Source organism: Lichenostomus cassidix, chromosome 2 (genome assembly GCF_008360975.1).
Source record: "Lichenostomus cassidix isolate B80296 chromosome 2, HeHo_3.0, whole genome shotgun sequence".
Taxonomy (NCBI): domain Eukaryota; kingdom Metazoa; phylum Chordata; class Aves; order Passeriformes; family Meliphagidae; genus Lichenostomus; species Lichenostomus cassidix.
In genome coordinates this window covers 71,332,585-71,358,993 of record NC_139482.1, presented here as the reverse complement: position 1 = coordinate 71,358,993, position 26,409 = coordinate 71,332,585, and the positions used below count along the sequence as shown (strand labels likewise).

General features: G+C 41.1%; 1 protein-coding gene and 1 long non-coding RNA gene across 3 annotated transcripts in view; one reads left to right on the top strand and one right to left on the bottom strand.

The window, feature by feature from the left end:
• The window catches only part of CDH6 (cadherin 6), a 103,532-nt gene that overhangs the window by 6,996 nt on the left and 70,127 nt on the right, over positions 1–26,409 (top strand). The gene's annotated exons all lie outside the window — the stretch shown is intronic.
• On the bottom strand, positions 4,820–16,865 carry LOC146441629 (uncharacterized). 2 transcript variants are annotated; one of them, XR_014849994.1, is made up of 4 exons: positions 16,727–16,865; positions 10,968–11,085; positions 6,872–6,987; positions 4,820–6,345 (listed from the first exon to the last, which is right to left on the bottom strand). It is a non-coding gene; the product is annotated as an uncharacterized LOC146441629 (long non-coding RNA). The 2 variants fall into 2 exon arrangements; XR_014849993.1 differs by lacking the exon at positions 16,727–16,865 and adding an exon at positions 15,550–16,669.

Sequence of the window (26,409 nt, the reverse complement as noted above, 5' to 3'; positions counted from 1 at the left end):
CTCCTTGCATCTGCTTTGACACTCGCTCCCCAAAGGATTTTCTGAATGTTTTTTACTTGTTTGTTCAGCCATGTTTTCTGTGGAGGGGAAGGGGGAGGCTAGCAGAGCTGTCTGAGACAAGACTGAATATCTTTTTCCCAGGAGAAAGTAATTTGAGCTGTCCCCAAGCAAGGTGGTAATGACCTTACTCTCTTCACTGGCCGAGTTGGACTGGCCACAGTGTTTCTTTAGCATTCCCTGCTTCATACATTCCCACCTACTTATGCCTGTGGGAGAGAAGGGGATAAAAAAAATCTCATAAAAGGCTGCCTATTCTGCATGCTGCTCCCTGTGGTTTGGGGCAGCCAGAGGTCATACCACACTATCTCTTGTTCATGTCCATGCCTGTATGAATTCATTTCAAAGCACCCCTGCTTTGTAAACATCTAAGGAGTAGTATTCCTAGCACATAGATACAAAGGTGAGTCAAAGGGAAGTTACTTGAATAAGGACATGGTGTACACCAATACCCCTGACACAGGTATTGATCTTAGTGTAAATAAAATAGAGGGAGAAGTAGAAAAAGACACATAAAAAAGACACATTAAATTTACAAGTTATGTGGCCAGTTTAGATCGAAGTAGTACCAGGTCCTGAGCTCTGTACCACCTACTATGACCTAATGCTTTTGGAGCTGGCCTGGCAAACTGATCAAGTGCTACAAGAATTCAAGAGAACCTATTTCCTCACTTTCATAGTGCAAAGAGTACTCTGGCAGATCACAGAGCGGGGATATATAGAGTTAGAACCTCTTTCAGGGAGCAAATTTCTTTTGTGAAATTGGTGCTCAATTTAGCTGTCAGGGCTGAAAGGGAAAAATATGCAGAAGCAACTCTTAAGTCCACCAGCCACATCCCTTTAAGCAATTCATGCTCTGCCAACCAGTTTTATAAAACCCTTTATTTCATCTAAAGTCCATTTAAGTCTAAATAATATGAATGCCCTGCTACGGTATTTCCCTGCTCACTGCTGATAATTACCAAGTTATTTCTGCCATAAACAAAGCATGTTCTCTCTCTGACTTATCATACCTGGTCCCAGAGCAGTTTGCTTTGAAAAGTACCTATAAACTGCACCGAAGTCCACAAGGCTGTTTGAATACTTAAGTGCTGTTCTGGATCAGGTTGTCAGGGTTTTGTAATGAAGTGTTTACAGCTTTGCAGTTATTTTCCTGGTGACCACAACATGACCTCCAAATATTTGTATAATTTGTATCCCTGAATAGTAGACTAATAGTAGGCAAAATGGGGATGGAAAAAAAAAGAAACCTGTGCAAGGAATAATCATAATTTCTTATTGAAGCCCCTTCAACAGTATAGCCCTGGATCATTTGTACAGCATAGAGAAGGATTCTCTGCTGTCTGTCAGCTCACATCAGCAGTTGCAGAGGGGATAGAGAGGACTGGACTGAGATTTTCACTTGCTGGCTGTTTCTGCTGGCATGTAATGGGAACATCCTTCCTTTGTGCAAGTGTCACTGCGTGTTGCATCTCTAAAAGCAATTCTTAGCTCAGATTCTTCCTCCTGGTGCCTGTGTCTTCAGGTCATCTGCACTTAAGAGGAAGCAAGGTATAAGCATCAAAAAAAAAAAAGCTGGCCCAATGTATCATATTTATCAATATTTACAGCCATCAGCACAATTCTGCAGACAATCTCATCTCAAGCAGCTTTGAAATTCAGTGCTTTTCAGAGCAGTGTTTCCCATCAGAAACAAAAGTGTGCACTCTGATTTATAGGAAAGATTTCTCCTCCTCTTGGAAAAAATAAAACACAACAAAACAACACAAAACCAGGCTCCCACTCTTCTCAGCACATAATTTATATTGCTATTAAATTAAATGTATTACCATATTGTAACATGTTAGGGTCTCTTTTGCAGGATTTCTGAAGCAGCTCCTCATTAATCCACTGTAACTCATTTGTCAGATATCTCAAAGCTACTTGATATCGGAGTTACTTTAAAGTGTGACAGAGTTTTCCTTAGCAGCAGGTTGTAATTTCAACCAGGCTGGTAAATGTGAGGTCAGAGGCTGGTTGCTGCAAATCTAGAAGGTTAAAATATGCTGCACATCTGTCTTCCCTGTTGCAATAACATCCTGAGTCCTGGAGGAGCAAAAGTAAATACTGGGATTATTCAGGAAGAACAGGTTTTGTCCTCTTGGAAGGGTCATTTAATATTGTGTGTTTTGTGTTTATTGCAAAAGTATTTATATTTGTCAAACTGGCATTAAAACTAGCCTTCCTGTGATGCAGACACTTGAGGCTCAGATTTAGTTTCGAGCCCTGACCTGAGCAAGTATCTGTTACATCTCGGAGGCTGTGGGTCTCTCCAGACAGAGCTGCTGGAGCCGTGTTGGTGCCTGAGGGGTTTTCAGTGTTACCAACAGACATCCTGACATGGGCAGCCATCCCAGCACCAGGAGCAGCTGGAAAACTTACTTCTGGAGGCTGAACTGAGCAAGACAGGCACAGAGACTAGCACATACAAGTGACTGCAGCTTCAGTAAGTGTTTGACTAGGGCCAGGTTGGTGCAATCCAAAACACCAGAGTCTGCTGTTAAGTCCCAGTTAGTGTGCTTTGCTACTGGTGATAGAAAGCACCAGATTATTGCAGCAGAAGCATTTTCCAGCTCTGGGAATGGTGGGTCAGCATAAGGAGATGCTCAACCAGATGGTGTTCAAGTCCTATTCTTCACTTCGTTCAAAGGTGACATGGTGGAATGTTTGATACTTTTTTGTATACACTACTGATGGCAGTGCAGGAGTCATGGTTATCCCAGCTTTATTTCCAAGATATGTTGTATGAAGGGTAATGAGGACATGTTTTCAGGTACCACCCAGCTTTCCATATTCTCCTTCCCTTACAGATTTCTCTTCTTCCGTGGGACTGTTTCATACTCCTCTGTTGTTTTATAAGATAATAATTCTTTGCCCAGCTCTGTGCATATTAAAATCATAGAATGTTTTAGGTTGGAAAAGACCGATAAGGTCACCAAGCCCAAGAATCGACCCAGCACTGTCAAGTCCATCACTAAACCATGTCTCTAAGGGCTATGTTGCCTCAGGGAAGACAAGGTGCACCAGGAAGCCAAAAGTTCAATAGACTTCATTGTGTTGGAAGTAGGTGCTTGTCCTCACATGGTAGGTTCATCACAGGGCTGGATGAGCTTGCTCTTGCAATTGCTGTTTTACCATCGACTCTGACTTTCCAATACAAAGCAAAGAGATCAAGTGGGATTCATCTGCAAGCTGGGATAGGATGAATTATCACAGAATATTCTGAGTTGGAAGGGATCCATAAGGATCATCGAGTCCAACTCCTAAGTGAATGGCCTATACAGGGATTGAACCCACAACCTTGGCATTATTAGCACCATGTTCCAACCAAATAATTGAACAGAGCCATTAAAAATAAGTTGCTAATATAAGCAAGATTAACTTGATGTGCTGCCTGAAATGAGATATTAGAGATGATAGGGAAGAGAGAAAACTTTTCATTTAGATGGAAACAGGACTGATTAATTAAGCAGTAACGAACAGGGAACCTTGCCTTGAATTGGTATGAGGCTTGCAGTGCTAATTTAACACAAAGTACAGCTCCCAATTTGTTATTAAATTAAAATGGGTTTTAAAATTGTTTACTTTTTTTTCCTTTTCTGCTTCTGTGTGGCAAAATGATTATTCTGGCTAGTTAGAGAAACCAATCAGAGCAGCAGAAAGTGTAGGTTGAAAGGGGAAAGATTGTTCTGTTGTGTAATTAAGAAATATACACTAATATCCATGACATCATGAATAAGCACTTCAAAGTAGTAAGTATGCTCTGTATTGCATATTAAATGAAAGAATTAGTATGCTAACAAGCTGCTCTGGACATCCACTAAAAAGACATCACACTTCAGGAAATGACTGTTTCTTATTTTCCAGTCTAAAGATCTGCTCACCTGACTGACAAATAGTTTTAAGAAATAATGAGAAAGAAACACTGTTCTTTTTTTTCCTTTCCCCTTTTCTTGCAATTTTCAAAGCAGTTTTAATTTGGGAGACTTTGTGGTTACTCCATACAAGGGAATTTTTTCTACCCCAATCAAGTTACATGATGGAAGTGTGAGACATTGTTTGTGATAGACAAATCCTATGGAACAAGAGGGAAAACAACCTTGCAGCGACATTGCTTTTTTAGTCTCAAACAAAATACACTCTTGACAGGAATGATTCCTTGTAATTTATTGTAGGATAGCTCAACAGTAGCAATTTGTCATGCGTAGTTATGTAATTTGATGGGTTCATTTCTTAAATGAATTATGGATTATGGATTACCTCTGTATATCAACAACAGAACTGTATCTTTTATGTAAATATTCCCTCAACTTTTCTTTCCTCTTCCAATCCATTTTCCGTCATACAGAGATGACTTTTTTCCATCTAATCTTTCAACTAATAAGGTGTTTAATAATTTAGCAGCCTAAAAAATGAGCATATTTCAAAGGAGTTAGTATCAATGGTAGTGTAAGAGCCCCAGGCTACAAAAAAGTGGATGAGGTTACCGAAGTTTTAGAGTCAGGATCCCAACTGTCTTTCTGCTTCAGGCAGCTATTTTATTAAAGTTGGTATTAAACAACACTGCCTAAGGTCTGATTAACAATTTATGACTTCCTAAGAAGGATTAACAGAAGCCTATCATTTTTATATTTAAATCTTGATTTGCATCTAAGAGAAACCATACCCAGGTTTATTTTTTCATTATTTATTACTTTTATTATTACTATTATTATTGCTGCCTCTGAAATGTTGCTCATGTGAATATTTCAGGCACCAATTTGTTGTGCTGATCCCTTGGTACCTCATCCCCTCACATGTGTCAAAGGGACAGTTTGCTTCTTGCATCCTGTGATGGGCTTGATCCTGCAAAATGATGGCTTTTGTCTCATGCTGGGCTCAGTTGCTCTTCACTGTCCCTGAAGTCCACATGGACAGAGGATGATCTGCAGTTGGCAGTCAGGCTGAGATCTGCAAGACCAGGAGCTGAATATTGCCCAGCTGGCATTACTTTAGGGAGTGAAATCCAGATGTACAGGACCAAGTTTTGCCTGATACACCTTCCCAGAGGGGAGTTTGCCTTTTTGACATTTACGTTGTGCAACAAGTAGCAACTCCATCCCAGTATCTCAGTTTTCCATCAACCTCGCAGTCCTGCTTATGAGGTCTCTTCTGGGCCACTTCTGCCAGGAGAGAAGCAGAGGGTGATTCTGCTGCTGTGTTCTGGGATGCATTAGAGCAGGAGCTTTTGCTTTTTGCTTTTACTGAGGCAGCCCAGGAAAGAGCATGCCACCAGGTGGGAAAGGGGTGGGGAGTAGATACCAGTAAATCTGCTGGCCAGACTTGCTCATTCTACCATGTAAGCAGTCAGGCCAAAGATATGCAGCTTAGTGGAACAGAGTTGAATTAATTCTTCTTCTGGCAAAGCTATTTTTTTTTGTTTGGTTGGTTTGGTTTTGGGTTTTTGTTGTTTGTTTTTTTTTAATGTTCAAATAGAAAATAATGACAATGGCCTATTCTGTTACCTATTTTCAAACTGTCCTAATTCCCCCCTTGACTAGACAGTCAGCTAAGTCTCCAAGTTCAGCTGCTTTAGAAAATTGTGTGGCTTTTTTTTTTCCCCTAGTGTATTTCCATTTCTGATACTCTTCAGTGCATTTAACACTCATTTCACTAAGGGCTGGATGTGGTGGTCACAGCCTGTAGAGCTAAGGGAAAAGATTGTCAGCTATGAGCTCCACTGGGTCACAGCAAGGGAGATGTTATTTTAGTCTTCCTGAGACTAGCTTCTCTAGTCAGTAAGACACTTAAAGGTTCTAAAGAAATGTTGATATTTAAACATCTTCATTGCTTTATTTGAACTCTCATCATGTCACCATTACCACAGTCAGAGAAAGATTTCTCATTTTCCTGGATTTTCAAGATGTGCTAAACTGAATTTTAGTATTAGGGCTGCATTTACATTTTAATAATCTGCTGTTAGAAGGACTCCAAGACGTACAGAGTATTTTCTTGTGATGCTTGCCTTCAGCCTGTGCTTGTGGGTCATTACCTTCAGTGGGATTTAAACAAATGCTCAAAAGATTGTGCTGAATCAGGGAGCAGTACCTGTGAGGAATAAGCCCCTTCGATGCTGGATTAACAACATTCAAGGTTTGCAGCTTATTCTTCAGTTCTGACTACAATTTTATCCAGTCATAGTCTCAGTCAAAAGAGGACAAACAAATATTATTCCATTGACTTCCAAGGAGCTGTGATGATAAATATGAGCTGAAAAACCAGACCAAAGAAGCAGAAGAAAATGCATGAATAAATTATCAAGTGGACATGCCCAGAAACTTAGAGCAGTCCGCTCCCCCCACTCTCTCCTCTCTCTCCTATTAAAAAATCTTCAGCCATGTAGCTAGAGAGCAGGAGTGATATCATGGGACTTCTGTGGCCAGAGACACAGAAATCCACAGTGCAAGTGGATAGTTCCTACTTAAGCCATGTGGTGAACCAGTTATCAAAACTTTTCTAGAGCAACACATATTTATTTGTATTACAATAATGTCCACAGGTTCACACTAATTGTGTGAAGCAGTGCTCTAAACTAATATAGTCCCAGATGGAAAAATATGTTCAGAGAAATCAGTCTTAGCTGCAGTATTATTTGACCAAAATATGGCTAACTTCACAGGAAATCATATTAGAAGAGAGTGGTTTAGTTCTACCCTGTAATAGAGGTGTAAGTTAAATGTGTCAGCTACGCTTTTGTCCAATTAAAGCACACTTATTAAAAAAGGTAGCTGAATACCTGCTGTATTATGATTCATTCTGTAGCCACTGGAATGGTTTTAAAGTCTCCTGTGCCCAGAATTTTCAGGTGAGGTCATTGTGATTTTTCACTCCCAAAAATGGCTTCCTCGTTCCCTTAAATGAATCAGAAAAGGGGAAAAAAAAAACCAACCAGGTCTGACCATAATGGACAAGAATGTCTTATGTGTAGAAACAGCATGGTATCAGGCATAACACAGGATATCACAATTCTTTAAAGAAAGTAAAAGAAGATATAAAAAGTGAGGTACAAAACATTTGCTGGTAGCTCCTGGGTGTCAAGGGAGACCATACTATGCGATGTCAGTTGTCATCAGGATCCATTTTGCTCTGAGAGTGACACATCTACCCACTGTATCTGTGTGTAGAACTGTTGCCAGGAAAATGACCTCTTCTTTGGGCTTTGATTTTAATTTTATTCCTAGTCTGTGGCTGCACAGTCAGAACTCTATAAGCTGTTCAACCTTGGTCAATAGCTATTTTGTGGTTATCCCAGGTTGCTTTCTGCAGCAAGGTAAACAGAGTTTTGAGGGAAGGGTTGTCTGTGCCATTGCAGTTTGCAGATACAGATATGGTGTATCCATCAAAAGAACTGCTAGATGAAAACAATCTGTCAGCACCTGGTTTGTGAACATCTCTCAACCTCTGCTTTTGGATGCCCATTACTAGTTGATTTCTACCACACAACAGTGCTCTAAAATGTTCTCGTGAGGACATCCTTTTTAAAAGAACATGTGGACATCAACTTGAGGGGAGTGTCAGCTAGCCTGAATCCAAACAAAAAGCCAAATACTTTCCCATTTTGAAGGTTTTGCTAATGGTTTCATCTTGACATGACTGAATGAGGGAAATGCATAAAGTTGTGATCTCTTAACATCTGCTCCTGCCTTATTTTCTGAATCTCCTTAGAACAAGCAGACACCCAACCCTGCATTCACACACCCCAGCTTTAAATGGGTTACTGGTATTCTGCACTTTGCTGCTCGAGTCTTTCCACTGCTTCAACCCAGCTCTGAAATGTGTCCCTCCAGGTTAGCTTGCATAAACATAAAGCCCCAAATTAGCATTGCAAGCAACCATTGCCCTCAAAAACCACTAGTTTTTCTGTGTTCAGTGCATATTTGCCATCTGCTAATGCATTAAAAAAAAAAAAAAAGAAAAAAAGTCTCGGCCAAGTCCTTAATTTGGAGTAAATCCATGTCTAACTCCAGTAACTTTAAGAAACTGTCATTGCCTTTACCAGCTAATGAACAGGATGCAAAGCAGAGGATGCTTTGGAGCATTTGGGCTGTGCATTGTTCCTGCCTGCCTGAAAGGATGCCAGAAGGCAGGAACGCATTTTCACAGAGGCATCCTTCTGGTTGTTGTCCACTGTGCAGGACAGGGTGTATACCTATGCATTGCAAGTCTTCTGTACTGCTTGGCTCTAGGCACAGCTCACATACCTTGTGATATAAATACTCAGCTTTGCTTTCTCAGCTCTAACCCTTCCCATGCAAAGTCAGAAGCATGGACGCTGTGCCAAAAATAGGATGCTGAATCCTAGCTCCTTGCAGAAATGATCTCTTTAAAAGCCACAAGCAAAGAGTGGAAAGGATCTGGAACCATCTCACACCATAAAGGAAATATTTAGGTTGTCTAGTGAATTTTTTTCTTCTATCAGGGAAAAAAAAACCCAAACACAATTAAAAGAATAAAATTATAATACCAGTTCTTTTAGACACAGGAATGAGCATTTTACCCAGAGTCATGCTCAGGACAAGTAGCATGTGACTGCCTGGCTTGTGCTACATCATTACTATTCAGGCCACTGGCACTGGAAGAAAATACAGAATGTCAACACAAGAAATGTAGAATAGTAATAATTTGTAAAGAATATGATTGTATTTTACATCTAAAATTCTGTCTATTTTCAAAACGAAAAAGAAAGACTTTGAATTTATCTTTTTTACCCACAATATGGTGGATTGATAAATCACTCTGGGGGAGTGAAATTTTCAGACAGAACAAAATACTCTCCAAAAGTTTTTAAATAGTGCTATTTGGACAAGGTAGTTCAGTAAGAGTGTTTTAAAAGGCCTCACAAGAAATTCTGCATCTGTGTTTCACAGCTCACCCTCACGTGCCTGTCTCTTCCAATAAAATGTTACTCTGCCATTGAGAGCACCTGGCTTGCTGGCTGGTATCACACATCTTTCAGTATGTTGATCCCAACGTAGCTGTTATTCCTCAGGGGACTGGCAAGCAAACGGGTGTTTGAAAGCCCTTTACCTTCAAGGCCCCTACTTAAACCCCCTCTAGAACAGATGCCAGCTGCCAAAAGCACTATTAGTACCACCTAATGGCTCTTCGCGGGACTGTGTAAGCAAAACAAGTATTTCATTCCCTTTCATACAGAAAAAAAAGATAAATAGTAGTGGGTTGTACTAATAGCATCATCTGTTGAGAACTTCAGTGGCACTGGCCCATGAACCAGAAGTGGCGTGGAGGACGGCACTGCAGTGATCTCCAGGCTCCTTGGTGAGGTGGGCTGAATAAACTCTCATTGCTGCTGTTTATCTGTTATCTGTTCTGCGGACAAACAAACCTTCAGCCTCTGAAGATGACAGTGTCTACACCACAGAAGCATTGCACCAATAAAAAGATTTAAAAGGGGAAAAAAAAAAGAGCACATTCTAAGGTAGCTGATTTACCATGGAGACAGGCATAGGAAGATATCCTGTACTTTTGGGCCCCTGAGTGGCTCAGACAGCCTGTGGCCTGTGTTTTCTCATATCTGCAGTGAACTACAGGGGAATTCCACCCTCTAATCTCAGAGTGGAATTCACTTGTCTCACATTCTAGTCATACTGTGAAAGACCTGCAGTATATATATACATTGATGCATTTAGGCTGCATTTTTAAATCATAAAACTTTGACTTGTGATATCCCCTCTGATGGAAGGAGAACAGGAAAGGAGTGCAAAATACATGGTTTTGCAACCACCCATGAGAGACCACTTTTAAAAAAAAGATTGAGTGTCAGTGCCCTTCCTTTCATAAGTGATCTCATGCTGAGTTCAATTTTTTTTTTCCTAATGCGCATTTTATCACTGCCTTTTAAGGTCTTCATACCCCAGAGCAGATTGCTTGCAAGTTTACAATGGAAAATTATTTCATGAAGCTGGTGATGACTCACTGGAATAGATATTTGCAGACCTGGACACTGGGGTTTGAAGATTGTCTGAGTGTGCAAGCTTTGTAGACATGCACCCTCACAGAAACACGGGCATTTAAAAAAAAAGGCCGCAGGGCATGTAATTGTAAGTAGAACCGATTTTTGCCCTCACACAAATAGATGTATATGCATCTAGAATGCAAGTATCTGTTCATCCCATGCAGGCATCTTTTTCTTCTACTTAAATCCAAATCAGATCTAAAACGCAGCCTTAAGTTTCGGTTCATCAGACAAGCACATCAGTATTCTTCCAAGGACAAAGCAAAGCCAAATCCAATGAAATTTATAACAGGACATGATCCTGTTTTCTGTCATTTAGATTGTCTGGCCAAATGACAGGACTTACAATCACTCTTAGTTAGATTGAATTATTGGTTGTCCCTCTCCACTGGAGATCCTGGTGACATTTTCAGTGGACTTTTATGAGTTGGTGATGTTGAGATTTTAGCTCATAGATTTTAATGAAATTGTCAGCTGATGTGACTAGAATTAATGAATATTTTATATTTTAGTTTTCTCATGGTGTTTGTTTCTTCTGAAAATTTACTGTGTATGTAATTCCTTGTTGCCCACTCTTAGCATTTATTTCATTAAAGCTCTGACCTGTTAAGGTAAGGATGTCGTTATACACAGATTTCACTAAAAAAGTAAAATCTGTAGCTCTTGCATGTGAAGAAAGCCTTGAAAACATGAAGTGTACCAAAGGACAAGATATAAAAGAACAATATTAAGGTATTTATAAGTCAGTCCAGCTTATGATTAACTTGGAGATTTGGGGTTGGCAATACAGTAAATTTAATTGCGATCATTTATAACTTCCTTGCTAACTAGTTGCTTAGTACATTACCAGCAAACTTACCTCTTAGCTTTCTGGAGCAAGGCAGATTTCTGGACTCCACTTTCCCATTCCTGTGGTCTCACTAGTTCACCTGTGTGCAGCCTGGCCAAAGACACACAGATGCCTTGGTCTCAAGTAACTAAATAAAACAGAAATGTATTAAGTAAAGGTGAATGATAATGACTGTAACACTTAACACTTGCATGTTCCTCTGTGTCTAAGTGCTTCACAAGCAGGAACTAATTACAATATATTCATTAATAATGGTATGTTCAAAGAGATGCTAAATTGTGCTCTTCTTGCAATAAACTGCTGTGCTGGGATAGGAAATCACTAAATTGCAAGATAGAAGGCAGCAGCTTTAGGATAATCCCTCTGTAACCTCATGTACCCAGGTCCCTCACATGAGGTGGCACACATCCACATTTCCCCACAAACACCTACTCCTAGATGTTTGTACCTTGCCTGCATTGCCTTTGCTTCAACTATGTTGGTGCAATGGAGCTGCAGGGCTACAGGAACTTCTGCCTTTGTCAATTTTTGATAGGACACTGGAAAAGGGTTGGGAAAACATTTCTTAATGGCCACAGCTCTAAGGAAAGCTGACTAACCCCTAAAGCATTTTCAGTTACATATTGCAGAGCAAGACAAAAAAAATTTCTTTGCTGCTCTGCTGTAGTGCTGTAGCAGAGTCATCCTGTGTTTTCTCCTTGAAGTATGTGATGTCACAAAAAATTGATTACTTGAGCAAAAATAAATAGGATTGCAGGGAAAAAACAGATTTGTTATATTAACCTGATTATAGCTTCAGGTAATAGATAACCTTATGTTTTATCTTGTGGGAAAAAAAGATAGCTTTTTTAAACACTTAAAAAAATCCCATTTTAATGAGGTGTCAAGAAACAAAGGAAAAAGCATCTTTTTTTTTTTTTTTTTTGGCTTACTTGCAGAAAAACCTTCAAGGGACAATTCACATTTCAATATCATCTTTTTAAATTTAGCCAATAACCCTTTCCAGGAATTAAGTCCATTGCACGGGGAAGGTGGTGGCAGATACTTTCTAAGAAGTAACTAAATCGTGCATGTTGTGCTTTCTCAGTACTGAACTCCAGGCTCTGTGCAGCTGCCCTGGATCTGCTGCCCTGGAGCCTCTCCTTGGCGGTTCCAGGACATGGTGATGCAATTGCTGTGGCCCCTCAGGGTCCAAAGTCATTCTTGGAGAAGAGGGAACTTACAAAGTTTTAGGGATTAAATGAACTTTGGAAATTAACAGGACTTTCTATTGTCTTGGCCAAGCTCCCAAACAACATGTTCATGGCATTTCTGAGCTTGGCCAGCACACATCACTGCAGGCAATTTTGCCTTTCCTTGTAAGGGATGGTGTGTAGATGAGCTTCCCTTTCAATGGATGCTTCAGGCATGGATGTTCTTAAAGAAATATACAGCCACTAAACAGCAGTGGTGGATACCCTAGTTACTGGAAATGTTCAGGGTTATGGAAGAACACCCACCCCCAACTTCAGTTTCTTGACATTAAAAATTGATCTTGAAATACCAGCCCTGTAAAATCCATTGATCAGTCCTTCTAATGCAAGAGACAAGCCATTCCTGAGCCTCTTCAGTGTTTTTGATATAGATTTAATGAAGGTGGATGTTGCAAGTTTCATGGGTGGTAACAGCTTGGGTTGTATTCTTTCTGCTTGTCGTGGCTTAAAGCAGCATTTGATGGCAGTTTCCTCAGGCTAAGATGCTGAATGTCTTTTTTCTCCTCTCAGCTTTCTAAAAATTAAGTGTAACTGAACTCCTGTGAATGATAGCCTGCAGATAACAACCTACCCAAAACTCCAACTGGAGCTCATTTAAAGAGGTCATTATTCCTTTTAATTAAATAAAATATAGAAAGTTGGTCCTTCCTTATTGGCAAGGAATATAAATATTTTTCTCATCGACCTATGTTCAGTAAATCCTGTAACTTAGGTGAATTCTAAAAGCCATTTTTAAAGGTATTACAGCACAATTTTTCCACAAATAACAAACGTGCTGAAATGTTATCTTTTTTTTTTCTTTTTTTTTCCCCCAAAACCTTCCTATACCAATATCTGTTTGACCTAAGCTTTCCTGGTTATCAAAGCACTAAAAACATGGAAGTTACTAGATTATTGGCAGAAGTATTATAGTTCATGATCTATCTAACTAGAAGAAGTTAATTTTCTATAATGCTGTTTTAGGAAAATAATAGCAAACAGAAGGTGTTTACACTCAGACTAGGGTAATACATTAAAAAGGAAAAAAAACCCAACAAGACAGGGTAAAAAACAAACAAACAAAAAAAATCCCCAACTCCCCAAATAGACTGTGGAAAATGGAAATGATTAAAAAAAATCTCTGATCAAAAAAACATCTGCATGCTAATCCTGGTGTTTTCAAGTGGAACAACAGAGTAAGAGGAAAAAACCCACACATTTAAAAAGAAATATGAGAAGCAAACAAAAATATAATGATGAATGGAAAAATAAGACCAAGTCAGAAAAATTCAGAGAAAGAAACAGATTGAATCTGTGTGTTCTTTCACAATAGAGCTTCTGCTGGTGTGACTGCATATTCAGCAGTGTGAATATTATAATTAAAGAATGTCAGCTCAAGCAAAATGTTTTAAAACCTTCCTATTAATAAGCAGATAAACTGCTTAAAAATACTGATTACATTAGGAAAAAAGGGAAGTGTTTGGGTTTTATGTTTCCATTCCTTTCATCTGCTAGAATACATTTAAATAGCAGATGTCTCTCGCAGGCAGTGTTTGATAGCGGCACTGTTGATTTTGATGCCGAGGTGATAAGATCATCCTTGCGGAGGGGCTCAGTGCTGTGCTGCAGGTCCCGGCGCTGCCTGGTACCTGTGCAAGGGCCAGGCAGAGATCCCAGAGCAGCATCCCATCAGCAGGATGGACGAGGTGCTGCTCCGGGGGGGCTGCTGACAGCGCCGGGGAGGGCTGGGGGCTCTCCACGGCTCACTTCACCGCACAGCCCTGCGGGCTTGCCCTTACACATGCTGCAGACAAAGAGCACGGCTCCGGAGGAAGCAGCCAGCAAGTGCTGCACCGCGCTGCACCTTATCCTGTCTTCCGACCAGAGCGGCAATGCCTGAGAGCCAGCTCCCCGGCGCTGGGAGGTGTGAATGAGAGGTCAATGCAAATCCTTCTCATCTCAGGAGTTTGGAATTGTTCTCACACCGCATTGCAATCAAAGTCGCTGCTTCTTTTTGTACTAGCAAGGGAAAGCTATCAAGGTACAGAACGAGTGCAAAAAAAATTAATTTAAGCTAAAATGAGAATTAGCTCTGGTGTTTATGAGTTAGCCTAGACAAGCCCAATCTTGCAAATACTTATGCGCATAGATAATTTTAGAGGTACAGATAGTCTCAGGCCCTTATGTGTATAGCAAATTGCTTATTATTCAGCAAATCAGGGAAGATCTAATCATTACATGCAGTGATCTTAAGAAATGATCATGACAATGTTGTTTAAACCCACACCTTTTTATGTGTCTTTAAGAGATTGTTCCAACACAAATAATTCAGAGTTGGCTGAACTGTGAAAAAATGGCAGTTGAAAAATAGCTGCTGATGTATATATTCATCCTAGGCTCGCAGGAAAACATTTGTCATTTGGAAAGCCACTCTGAGCTTGCTTTTTTAGCACCTAAAAGTATCAGAGTGTCTTAAGATTTTTGTCAGGTTCTACATGTGAGGCTGCCATGCACCTTTTTTATCCATTGTGGCCAAGCTCTGTGTTGTGAGCAGGACAGTTTTACCTGAAGTGTCATTACAAAGTATGAGAAAATTGTCATCATAAATCATCAATGTGAAAATAAAGACCACCTCTGGGATTGCAGGATTTCTTCCAAGATTTTCTCCTAGCTACGAGGAGAACTGTAAGCCAGCACTAGGTTTGTCTTCTTTAGTAGCTGAAGTGCTATTCTGCATTTCCAGGTTGCCAGAGAGTCACCATGGCAGTTACACTGTTAACCCAACCTTGAAGAGCAAACAACAGCACCAGCAACAGCCTGGTTATGAACCTGTAAATATTACCTCAGCCATTTCAGAGAAATTTTAAGTCTCTTCCCCATTCCAGACAATTCCAAACTGCCCACTCCAGCGTCAACTGTTTAGAGACGAAAAACTTTAAACGTTATAAAAAAATAATTTTAAAAAAATCCAGAGTAATAAATACACGTGTAATCACAGTCTTGTGACATCCTGATTAGGCAGTTTTTGAGTCATTCAAAGACAAAACTAAATACATGTTTCTTACTGTATACATTTAACTTTCTTTTGTATAGAAATCTCAACAAAAATGACAAAAGTTGGGAGTTTCTCAGATGAGTAGGAAGGAATGCATTCCACTACACATTAATGTAGCAGAGCTATGCAATGCAATATGATGTACATCTAGATAAACCAAAGCTTCACATTTAATGGGTAGGATTTGGGGAGAACAGTGTTTAATGTCAGTTCTGAGCATGATTTTCCCTTCTCATTCTTTCATCCAATTGTTGTCTTTCAATGCTATAGTAATTTTATGGTTTTGTATCAGAAATTTATTTACCTTGTTTTCGTGGCCAGTTTAATTCCCTAGTTTGGTTATGGCTGTTTGGCCACTGTTTCTTGCTGTGTGCTATTCTGTTTTAGGCTGCTTAATTGGAAATGGTTAATTGGCCCCGGTGTCTTATGTCAGGGAAAATAACAATCTTTTAACTGTATTAAGCTCCCACAAATATTTTGCTTCATGCTAATTTCCCGGCTTCCAGCTGAGCTGTTTAAAATGCTAAAAAAAATCCACTCTTTTTGTCTCAAATACTTTACTAGGAAACAGTGTAAGGATTAGCCGTTTGTGGTTTAAAATGTGTATCAGTGAAGGAGATGGGGGGACTGTGTGTTTGTTTGTTCTGGGGTTTTTTAACACTGGCGACCCTTTCCCTTTTTCTCTTAAATTTTTTGCCGATATCCCATCAAAGCACCGATTTAATTTTTTTTTTTTTTTTCCAAAGTATCAGCGGGCCGAGCCTGAGGCCAAGTTTAGTCCCGGGCCTGCTACAAGGCCTGGAGCTCCCCCGCGTGGCGGCCGCGGCCGGGAGTGGGGCCGGGAACGGGACTGGGAATGGGGCCGGGAATGGGGCCAGGAGCGGGGCCGGGAGCGGGGCCCGGAGCGGGGCCGGTCCCACACCTCCCGCCTGGGAATTCTGCACAAGTCGAGCATAATTTCAGCCGTGCCATCAAGTTCCAACATGCGTTGTTAAAACTGCACTGAAGCACCGCTTCAGTTGGGGGTTTTTTTCCTTCAAAAAACCCCCTTTTTTCATAGTTTTTATGGTGTCTCATTGTGCAAGGTTTTCTCCTGGAGCAGTGGAGAAGGAGAACTACTCCAGAGCTAGTGCAGTCACACTTGCGAGGCCTGAGCATCCCTTGGGCTGCGCCTCGCCAGGCCCCGAGTTCCACAGCCTTAGGTGTGAGCCAGGGATGTCAGGTGCCATGGCAATTGTAAGGTCACATCCCCTAACAGAAGATCCTCCATGCAGGATGGTTGACGGAGCAAACATAGCACAGGCTGGTAGTGGGGTCTGGAAATAGTCCATTGAGCATAAACAGGGGAAGCACTAATCGTCGGACAGGACAACTCCATGGAAATGGATTAAAAGGCTTTTGACACCAGCAGAATGTCACCACACTGCTACGAGCAATTAGTATTGATAGAGCACAGTATTAAGTTCAGTGCCTGCACGTACTCAAACTATTCTCCACTGACGTGTAAATGAAGTGTGCTTTGTGTCTCAGCAGCACCTGTGGGGACCTCTCTGTGTTCAAGTGTGGGGACAGACTTTTCCAGCTGAGGTGCTGTGACTGGCCTGGTGTGAGCCCTGCAGAGGTGCCTCCACCATCTGACTGCAGTCCATGCCTGAGCAACCTCCTGAGCCTGTGTGTTGGGTCAGCCTGTGCCCATCTTGAGTGGTGAAGAGGGTTGTTTTGGCCCTTCTTCACCACTTACATTAGCAATGTGCAGGCCATGAAGGATGAATTTTATTTTTTTTTTTGTCAAGCACAAAATATAACCAAGCTAACAAGTAGTCACAAGAGCTCATAGCATCAAACTCTTCCTCAAGTTTTTCACTATTCTTTTTTCAATACAGATAACAAGGCAGTGTACTTTTACCTGGACACACTGCCGCTTCTCGCAGCTTCAATTTACAACCAGCTAGTGTAATTTCAAAATCTTGGCTTTTGAATCACATATAAAGTGTAGAGCTTAGAGATTTTCCCTCAAACATCCCAGCCTTTCTTTGCTTTTTACTACCCCCAGTTGAGAGTATTGAAGGAGCACTATATCATGCTCAGTACATTATGCCCATGTTCAGAGTCAAAGTGCTGTAATATGGACACAATTTTGCCCATCCATTTCTATAAGATGGTTCCTTTAACAGCTTGTTAAAACACTGATGCGACTGAGTTGCATTAAGATGGACTGAAAATGGGTTAACAGTTTAATGAATGAAAAATCAAATACCAAAAAAAGCCCAGCCTCCAGTCAGCTAGGTTTCAAATATCAATCTTTGGCTTTAAATTATTCTTCTATTGTTGTTCCCTTTCCACATTCAGACCCAGTTTGTATTACTGTAGATTTGCACCATTCATCTAGTATAAATCTGCCCTCATTCAGCCCTAGAAGGCTTATCCCAAAATAGGTGAATCCTCAGACTGAGCAGAGTTTTCCTAGCAATTTTAGTATTACCTCCCTGCAGAGAGTGTAAGTCAGGACTTGGTCTAAAATGTCCTTTATCACCCTGTTGAATCCCTGCTGTGTTTAGCAGCTGGCACAACTTAAAATAGCCTTCAAACTATGCTAAATATTGCTGAGTTTCTAGTGTACTTTCTAGTGCTATGCTCCCATAGCACTAGAAGGAATCATTTGGGACACTGAGTCCAGCTTTTCCATAATCTCAAGTCTCCACATAATACACATCTAGTTTGTGGGAGCGCATGGCACAGTTCACCCTTCACTATATCCTGTAACCCACCTGAGACCTGAAGTACAAGATGCAGAAGCATCTTAAAAATGGCAAAACATTGCAGCAAAGGAAAGGAAGTGATCAAGGGTGTGAGCCTTGGCAAGAAACTGACAGCTAGTAGCATTTAAGGATGTCTTAAAGCCACCTTTAACCTCACCTTTGCTCCCCAAGCTGCTCTTAAGCCACAGATTGGCATGAGTCAGGCTCCCCTTGCTGCTTTAGTGCAGTGCTAACTTTGTAATCCTTTCTAGAAGTCCAAGGCATTGACAGAAGATTTGTGGGACTCATTTTAAAGCCAGAGTGTTTTGCAGCTGTGTAGGAGTTTATACCATGTGGTTTCTGCTGGGTCATGTAACATCATACTGGTGAGCTAAAAAATGCATGATAAAATAGGTTGGTTTGATACTGACCAAAAGCAAGATCTCCTCACCATGGTGATGTACTACCCCAAGTCTTACTTCCCTGTCAAGGAAATACAGGAAATGCATTGTTCTGCAGTCTTTGACGTGACAGTAATGACTTAGGAATGCATTCCCCCAAACTGTACCTATACTTTTCCTATTTTCTTGCGACATTTCCACTAAAACAACCACCACAGGCATAGTTAATATCTTGATTAATTTTTAGGGCCCACTGAGAAGGATTGTGATCATGTCAGTCATTCTGGCTTCTTTTAATGAATAATTAAATACATGAATGTGAAATATATTCAGAACTTATTTTCAGGAGCTTGAATTTTACTTGCCAGCTTTTCCGTTGCTTATTAGTTCGATTGACAATGACATGTTATTGCTCACCCAATAAACTTCTATGCAATACTGACTGACACAGTAGCAGAGCCTAATTTTTCCCAAGAAAGGAGTAGTGCAAAAGCAATAACAATTTATCTTCTTCAGAAGTCTAGTTGTTTGCAAAAGTCTGGAAAAGTTTATGTCCTCATTTAGCAGTGTGCCTAAAGCTTTGTGTTGCAGTTGAGCCAAAAGAGGCAAATGGAAAGACATGTTTAAGAGCACTAATAAAAATATGCCCAGGAAAATAGTCTCATCAGGGCACACATAGCTGTTAGAATCAGTGATAACAAGGGAAGGATCTTGAAATTTTCTCCTATGTGAAATACAGCAACCAGAAGGTCTTAAGGAAAGACTTAAAAAAAAACCTGTTAGCAGTATCTGTAGCATGCAGGAATCCTGCCCCCGCTCTCATTTCTTCCTCTCCTTCATGTGCTTGCAATATGTTGTAAGGGTGCAAGTGTGAAAAAGAACACATACAGAGTTACTTGTAGGCAGTGCAGACACACTTGTGATTTTTGTTGCTGTGTGTATTTATTTTTGATGGCCAAACGTCATAATTTGGCCGTTTTCATGGAGTTAATTGAGCAGTAGGTTTTGCATCTGACATGATTTTTTTTCCCTGAAATCTTGCAAAGGTATTAGAAGTTATGGTTTCATTTGAGGCGGATCACAGGGACCTAATTTTCCCTGTAATCTGAATTTGCTTTACACTTAAAGCCCTCCTTGTACACATCCTAATATGCCTATATACTGACAGTCACCATTCACTCAAAACCTTGTAAAAATCAGTGTTGTATAAGAATATGGATAATTTCTGACTTGTTGACTTTTATAATAAAGCAAAAGGTCTTACACTGCATTATTTGCTGGGAGGGGAGTGAGTAGTCTGGTAGGTTTTTGTTTGGAGTGTTCTGACAAGTGCATATTGTTTGGGCTCATCTTGCATGTTTGTGCAACTCTGTGGGATCAGCAGGGACAAGCATCCTTTGTCAGTTATCTGTGTTTCATTGGTTCTCATTCACATCACTGTTGTAATTCCTGCTGCATTCCACTCTGATGGCTGCTTTGCAGGACCTTCCACTGCCCTAAGCTTTATGGCTCCATCCCTAAATGTATAAATACAGAGTATAGGAAATGTGGGGGTTTTTCATCTAACAGGAGTATGTACTGCAGGAACTGCTGCTACACATAATCCTGCTAAACCTAACTTTGCTAAGTGTCCAGAAAGGCATGTGTGTGGACAAACAATAGATTCTAAATGAGAATGCCTCGAGGTCCCCATGACTACTTTTGGAAAGTCCATAATACCTCAGATTTTCAGAGTTGAAAGAAGTCTCTAACTTTACCAGATGAGGTAGGAAGCAGATTATCCCCGTAACAGCCTATTGCTGGGATCTTTGACCATTTCTCTAAATGCAGATCATCTACCAGATGCTGGCCACCTTCAGAGAAGAGACACCAGACTCTGCTATGTGTTCATTCTCACACTGCGCAATGGCTCTAGTCCTATGTTCCATATATTTTTTCCAGTGCTTCAGGAGTTCAAATTCTGACTCAGGTTGAACTCTGCTATAATAAAATAGCTATGGCCTGGAAGTGTTATGATAATCAATCTTTTAATAAACGAGGTAGAAGACACAGAGGAGCACAAATGTAGCAAATGCCACTGCACCGTGTGCTCTCCCGTTAACTGCAGGTGTTGTTAAGCTGTACAGAAGCACATTGTCATCAAGCACTTGGTTAATTCAGCTCCTCCTCATCCTCAGTTCTACCTTTGTAAAAAGTATAATTGAGCTCTTATTTCTGTTCTTTTCAGATTTTGTTGCTGTGTGTTTTTGTAAAGTCAACCAGGAAAATTAATGACAGCACATGAATACACCACAGAATAATGCTACTTAGGGACTGCTGTGCCCTTGTTTCCAATTGACCTTAGTGTTCATTATAGGTTGCAGCCAGCTGCATCTATCACAGTTCCTTGGGGTGGGGGAAAACATCCGTCAGTATTACAGCTACACGGAGATATATACGTTATTTTCCTAAAGTATCATAATCCTCCACTTACCAAAGACGGCCTGGGATAGCTGGGAGGAAATGAAAGTCAATTTTCCCTCACATCTGCTTCATCCTTTGATATAATCAGCACCACATGCACTGGGCAAGGTCACAAACTTTGGCAATGTTCATCACAACATGCAATCTCTCCATTCTAGTGCTGTTAACTGCTCAGCAATCTCTCTTTCTCCATCCCACTGTTTTTAATCTGCTAGAGCACTTCAGAGCAGGAATGGGAGAGCTCGCCTCGCAGACCTGTTTCCAAGATCACTGCCACATACCCAACTTTGCAAAAGAGTCAGCAGTGAACCACTACCCCATTTGTTTCAGTGGAATAGGGAAAAGGTCATCACAGTGGGATGTAATTTCAAGTTTGCTGGCCAGCACCTGAATCTGGAAACAGATTCTGCACCACCATTACAGGCATTGTAGTGTCTCCTCTGAGTAAAATCCTGATAATTTGTAGAGACCTGTAGCTGACATGTACAGACAATGGGACCAAAAGCACAGTTTATTTTCTTTTCCTTTTATGTTTTAAAGGGTAGAGAGTCAGTGGTGTTATTGCCCTCTGTTACAGAGCTGGTTATTTGCAGGAGCGTGTGGTCAAAGATGCATTATTTCTGAAAGCCTAATGGCTTAACCTTCATTGCTTTGGCTGAATATTTGTTCAAAGTCTGTAGTTTGTTTTAGGCAGAAATGGAAGCAAAGCATGCATCACTTGAGACAAGGGTAGGAGGTACTTGTGAATCTTGTCTAATGTTATTTCATACGGTGCTTTTTGAGCTGCAGCTGCTGCCTTGCAAGCCTCTCCCAGTCCTCCTCCCTGTGTATCCAGTAGGTTAGATGCACTCCCACTGGTTTTGTTGGCTACTTCTCTCCCAGCCATTCATTGTGCTCTCCTTTAGGGCACTCCCCCCCCTCTCCATCTCACAAGCAGCATGTCCACACCATACTGCCTCTCTGCCCCGGGGGAAAGGTATGCCATAACCAAGGGTCGGAGCACCCAAACATCAGCCACTTGCTTTGAAGTGGCCCTTAGCTCAAACAAGGGGATGGAAAAGTGAGTAGAAGCATTATGAAGGCAAGAAAGGCCACAGGTGCACAGAAGTAAAAAGATAACCAAGTCCCTGTCTTCCAAACAGCAACATCAGCTCCAAATAGCTCTCTCTGTATGTATCCAGCTGATGAGCTGACAGATACTTCACAGCCCTCTGGCTGAGGATTTGGTTCTTATGCAAGCTTATGACTTCAGATTGCATTCATGCAAGAGGATCTGGGATTTTTATAGAACCAGATGCATCTTTTGGCAGGAGGTGTATATGCGTGTGTGTGGAGGGGGGCACATTCAAATTCAAATTCTCCTCTCCCTTCTCTTTCTCCATAAGAGAAATTGTTAACCAGGGAAGACATTTATGTTCTCAGAACATTGTTTGCTTTTTCTACTTTCAGAAATGCTACTGTACTTAGCAAATGGTGTGCTGGTCTCCAGCACAGAGAATAAACAGACATCCTACTCCTGGTTTGCCAGTATGTAAAACAAAATATGTCACTGGAGAAAAACTAAGTCTGCTCTGAACTTGCAGGACAATCAGAAAAGTTCATTCACCTTTGCTCCTACCTGAGTCAAAACCAAAATGCCTGTTTGAAAAGAATAAGTTAAATAAACTTGCTGAAAACATAAAACCATTTGTTTCAACGGGTAAGAGATAAGATGCAGGAATCCATTCCTCACCTGTAATCCCTACTGTTTTTATGTGCACTGAAAAAGTACTTCTATCAGCATGATGCCAGCCCATCATTTCTTAGATAATGATCAACAGTTTCTCTGTTATGCTCTCCTTTTTAGGCCTCGATTCAGCAAAGCATTCAGGTACATCTTTTTAGGTCCTCTAGCAGCCTTCAGTAAAAGCATGCAGTTTGAAAGTAAAGTGCTGTGCTAAATTGGATCTTTCACAGGACTAAAGAGAAAGCTCACACAAGAGCAAAGCAGCTTTGCTTTCCTTCCAGTCACACTTGGTTTATTCACTTGCTCTTGCTGTGTACAGCTGTGGATTGCTGGCAGTGTGCTTGGATGGAATTTGCAGGATTCACAGCTTCAAAGATGAGATGTGCCAGCCTTTAGAACAGGCTTGTATAAACACAGGAAACCAAAGCATCCATGTAAACAAAGGGAGGTAATACATACATTCACACCTGAGCAAACACACACACTCCTACAGGCAGCAGCAATGCTCCAGCAGGTTCTATAGCATTCACTGTGACAGCAGACACAGCTCTCATTTCTGCTGTTGCTTTTCTCTTGGCTTCATGATCAGAAAAGCACTGGGGCCAAGCCTGCTAGTTTTGCAGCACACTGTAAAATGTATGAAGAGGTTTCAAAAGCTCCGACAGGGTCTCATCTGTACTGAACTAGCATTATAGTTGTGCTCAGGGAGTGCAGAATGCCACATATTGAATTCCTACCTTATTTTTTGTTGTCCCTGTACTTTGTGTTTTCTGTAATTTTTGCCTATAAGCATGAATTTGCCAGCTGTCTTGATGAGATCTTGGGGGGAAGATGTTTGATTTTTGAGAAGACAATGAAATTTTAAAATAGATCCTATAATTTGAAAGGTTTGTTTAGAGTCTGTGTATAATCATAGAAACCAGAAGAAGAAAAAAACTTAGCATCACAAATATTGAGCATTTCTGAAGTCAGGCGCAAAAGAGCTGCCAGGTATCGCAAGACTTCAGAGGAAGCAGGCTCCATTGTTGTAGTCTTTGCTGCCTCAGTGTCTTCCCTACCCTGCCACTAACTACACCAAGAAGTAGCACTACCTTCATTGCTGGTATAAGATAAGCTAGACTGTATTTCCTGCTCCATTACAGAGTGGCATATGCAAGTACCCCAGAGGTGACTTAGCCTTTCGGGGGCTACCCAGGGCACCCTCAGCACCAAGTAAACATTGATCCTGCACCCACAGCCAGAATATGAGGAGCCTTTCATGTCTCAGGACACTTGGCCAACTCATGTGGCAGGCTCCTTCCTGGGTTATTCAGGCTCACTGTCATCTCTTTAGAGTTGGATAGGCTGACCTCTTGTATAGCCTCAAGTCCCATTTACTACAGGGAGAGGTAGAAACATTCAGCCATAATCACAGTTGGTTCAGACTTGACATACTCTTCTGTATGAGATTAACAAAGATTTAATGTTACTTCAAGAGACTTGCACAAGTTCCTGAGGGAGTTCATCCACAGGAGTTAGATTCCTTCACAGGATGCATTGAAGTCATATGGGTGCCTAATTCCCATTAAGTTAACTTGCACAAGTGTTTTTATAAGTCCCCCTCAGCACTATTCCCTCTTGGCTTCCCTTCCCTCTTCTCCTTCCCCCTTCAATCTTTTAAATAAAGATAGCACTTAACATAAAGATGTGTTGCAAGGCTCTCTCAGTGCCTATAAAGTGCTTTTCAACTCTGGCAGAAGTGCTCAAGTGTATGGTGTTCAATGAAATTGGAAACGGTGAGGATTTTTATGGAGATGATATGCAAGCTCTGTTCTACCAATACATTCATCTCAAATTTCCCAGGTGTCAACATCATAAGGCTAAAAGATGGTGCTGATTCCCCAGGGCTCTCCCTGCCTTTTGGCACTGCAATTAAATTCCCCAAGTCTGATTCCCATATCATCCATTTCTGCATGACTGAAGCAGGAGATGTGGCTTTAGCAATAAAATAACAGGAGATATTTTTGCTAAAGCTATGTAGCTAAGTCTTAGTTATACTTCGTTATCTTCAAAGAAAAGACAGATAATATATGAACAACTGCATCACAAACAAAAAACACAGAAAGAAAGTAGGGAAGGGTGGAAGCAGGCAACTGACAAACCAGTAATTTGTTAACAGGAGGTGAAATGCAACAACAGATTTGTTTATCAGACCATTCTATTAACCTCTAATGCAACATTTCATCATTTATAATTAAGCGTTCCATTTTGTTGTTAGACCTTAATAGCTAAATTGGCATCTTATAGACTAGGCCAGTAAATACAAGCAAGCACAGGAGTTCAGGCATAATTCAGTCCCTTCATCAATTCTCTGCAGAAGCTTCATCAGCCCCCATTTCTTGACATGGCTGAAATCTTATTCCTATATCCTCTTCTGGCTGTGCTGTGCAGGTGAAGGAGACCTCACTCCTCCACCTGCAGGCCACCTTCCCAGAGCTGTTCACAGAGACTCCTTCCTGTGAGCCCTCCCCATCTCCTTTATGTAAAGACTGTATAGGTTTGGTTGAGATCTGCAAGCTACAATGAGTTTATTTCAGCTGAGATGGGTTAAGGCTTAGTACAGCTTAACAAACTTCTCTCTTGGCATGGTGTACAGTTGAGCATTTGGTGACAAAAATGCTCTTAAGCCAACACAGCTGCAGCTGAGAGGGAACATGTGGACAAGACTTTGCTGCTCCATCTGAGCCCATTCGGTTGTGTAAGGTAGAGCTGCAGTGCTCTCTCTGCTCTCTCCATTCAGGCAAGAGCAGGGAAAAGGAAAACAGACAGGAGAAAGAACTTGAGCCAAAACTTTCCCTTTGCTACCACGCCAGAGAAAAGCTGGAGAAGGGTCTCAGATGTGGTGGTTGTGCAGTCAGATGGGCAGCCTGAGTGCTATAAATATTAGAGTGTGGTACTCAGCTTTAGCACAACCGGCTGGAAAGGATTTCACTCCGAGAGCCCCACCAGAGTACAGTGGCTGGAGGTAGGAAATGGACTTGCGTGCCGTTCCAATTTGGTAGACACAGCTTGATGTCCCAGCTGAGCCTCCTGAGGGGAAATAGGAAAATGAGGGTCTAGCACGTGAATCATGCCAAGTGTTAGCTGCCACATTGCCTGCCTGCATCAGATTTGCATAAATTTGCCCTTTCTCAATAGCAGAAGTGCACGCACCTGGAGGGCTTTGATGACAGAAGTACAAGTGCCTGGGGAATTCTGGCACCACCAGGGTCAGCTGGCAGCTGAGAAGAGGTTCAAAGGCTCTAAATATGGAGCTTCAGGGTCCAAATTCTCTGTCCAGGAACACTGATCATGTTGGCTACTTTATTTCAATGCTTGGAGAAATATTACGTCCATAATCTGAAAGTTGCTCTTGCACTTTGAGAAACCCACTTTTTTCCTCAAATGTCACTAATCCATTAAAAATCCCACATAACAGCCCCTCTTACTCCATTCCTTTATCCCATTCTTCCTGATGTACTTATCCTTTTAAAAGTGGACAAATTAATAAAGCTTGTTCCCAAAACTCTGCCAATTACATAAGTGGAGACTGTCATCAGCCACGTTTGGGAGAAAAAAAAGGCATCAAATTGCCTAATACCAGAACAGATACTATGTAAAACTGGCGTATTTCACCAGTGATTCAGTGCGACAAACGAGGTCACTCCATGACCATCTTCCGTGTGTTTGTGACAGGTTTCATGAGGTAGGGAAAAAAGTACCATTGATAATTGGAAATAGATTCTGTCCTACTCTTCTGGAAGTCCCTGTAAGAAATCCTCTGAATTTGAGTAGGCAAAAGAAAAAGGCAAAATCCA